The sequence below is a fragment of the Rhinoraja longicauda genome, chromosome 15, assembly GCF_053455715.1.
Source record: "Rhinoraja longicauda isolate Sanriku21f chromosome 15, sRhiLon1.1, whole genome shotgun sequence".
NCBI classification, from domain to species: Eukaryota; Metazoa; Chordata; class Chondrichthyes; order Rajiformes; family Arhynchobatidae; genus Rhinoraja; species Rhinoraja longicauda.
The window spans coordinates 45,969,236-45,971,401 of record NC_135967.1 but is presented as its reverse complement, the minus strand read 5'-3'; the positions used below and the strand labels follow the sequence as shown (position 1 = coordinate 45,971,401).

General features: G+C 49.8%; 1 non-coding gene across 1 annotated transcript; it reads left to right on the top strand.

Moving 5' to 3' along the window:
• The first annotated feature begins 1,659 nt into the window (after window positions 1–1,659).
• On the top strand, window positions 1,660–1,770 carry LOC144600752 (U5 spliceosomal RNA). Its single transcript, XR_013548178.1, has one exon. It is a non-coding gene; the product is annotated as a U5 spliceosomal RNA (small nuclear RNA).
• The last annotated feature ends 396 nt before the right edge of the window (window positions 1,771–2,166 follow it).

The following is a 2,166-nucleotide window of genomic DNA, read 5'->3' as shown; positions in this document are numbered from 1 at the left end:
CAGATGTTTAAAAAGCATTTGGGCAAAGTACATGGATGGGACAGGAAAAGAGGGAAGTGGGCCAAATGCAGGCAGGTGGAACTGGTGTAGATGGGGCATGTTGGTCAGTGTGGGCAAGTTGGGCCGAAGGGCCTGTTTCCACGCTGTACGTCCCCATAACAATGGCTCTATGGCTCACCAACTTCTACTGATTTCCTCCAGTTCCCCATGCTGCCTCAATTCCGGCAACGCTGGTTTTCCGGCAGCTTCTTTAGGGGTCCAGACGGTTTCCATGGCGTTTGGCTCCCAGTCCTGCGAATGCTGTAGAATCAAGGAACTGCAGATGCCGGTGTACACAAAAGGACACAAAACGCTGGAGTAACCCAGCGGGTCAGGCAGCATCTCTGGAGAACATGGAGAGGTGAACTTTCAGCCGGGACCCTTCTTCAGACTGATCTCTTTCTTTCGTGTGTCAACCACACCAATCAAAAGTAGCACTTGGGGCTTCAGAGTGCCCCAGTTGACGTTTTGCTGCAAGTTTTGCCAGTTCCGTAGAACTACCCAGGGTGGACAACAAGGACGTAAAGCAGCTCCCACCCCAGACTGGTCTCTTTGAAGGATAAGGATTGCACGGTGGCGCAGCGGTAGAACTGCTGCCTCACAATAGACAATAGACAATAGGTGCAGGAGGAGGTCATTCGGCCCTTCGAGCCAGCACCGCCATTCAATGTGATCATGGCTGATCATTCTCAATCAGTACCCCGTTCCTGCCTTCTCCCCATACCCCCTGACTTCGCTATCCTTAAGAGCTCTATCTAGCTCTCTCTTGAATGCATTCAGAGAATTGGCCTCCACTGCCTTCTGAGGCAGAGAATTCCACAGATTCACAACTCTCTGACTGAAAAAGTTTTTCCTCATCTCAGTTCTAAATGGCCTACCCCTTATTCTTAAACTGTGGCCCCTTGTTCTGGACTCCCCCAACATTGGGAACATGTTTCCTGCCTCTAACGTGTCCAACCCCTTCATAATTTTATACGTTTCGATAAGATCTCCTCTCATCCTTCTAAATTCCAGTGTATACAAGCCTAGTCGCTCCAGTCCTTCAACATACGACCCAGGTAACTGTGGCCGTGACTACTCTAACATGAGTAGACATCTAACATGATAACTCTGCCCACACAGCTTCTTGCTGAATGCTCCATCAAACCTCCAGTAGTTTATGGTGTAGAGCATCATGACCAGCTGCATCGTGGCCTGGTTTGGGAAACCAAAACGCTCAGGAATGAAGGAGGCTGGAGAAAGTGGTGGACATTGCCTGGTCTTAATTTATTAGTTTAGAGATACAGCGTGGAAACAGGCCTTTCGGCCCAACGGGTCCGCGCCGACCAGCGATCCCCGCACACTAACACTATCCTACACCCAATTTTTACATTTATGAAGCCAATTAACCTACAAACCTGTACGTCTTTGGAATGTGGGAGGAAACCGAAGATCTCGGAGAAAAACCCACGCGGGTCACGGGGAGAACGTACAAACTCCGTACAGACAGCGCCCGTAGTCAGGATCGAACCCGGGTCGCTGGCGCTGTGAGGCAGTAACTCTACCTCTGCGCCACCGTGCCGCCATAAAAGTAGAATGCAGAGTACGCACGTCACGTAGGTCTGAATGTTTCTAGAAACACTCTGGTTTCTCTTCAGATCAAGTATAAATCCTTTGCCTTTTATAAAAGATTTCCGTGGAGAGGAACACTCACAGCTTTCACAGATGTTTAGGGTGGTGCAGTGGCGTAGCAGTAGAGCTGCTGCCTTACAGCGCCAGAGACCCGGGTTCGATCCCGACTACGGGTGCTGTCTGTACGGAGTTTGTACGTTCTCCCCGTGACCCGCGTGGGTTTTCTCCGAAATGTCGTTTCCTCTCACACATGTAGGTTGATTGGCTTGGCTTGGTATAAAAGTGTGAATTGACCCAAGTGTGTGTAGGATAGTGTTAGTGTGTGGGGATCGCTGGTCGGCAGGGACTCGGTGGGCCGAAGGGCCTGTTTTCACGCTGTACCTCTAAACTAAACTAAACTAAACTAAAACTAAGCACATAAAGCAATGACCTTCAAGGGCAAATGGAGTTCAGCCTGAACCAGATAACTGTGACCATGACTCATCCAATACATGATAACTCTGCCCACACAGAGTG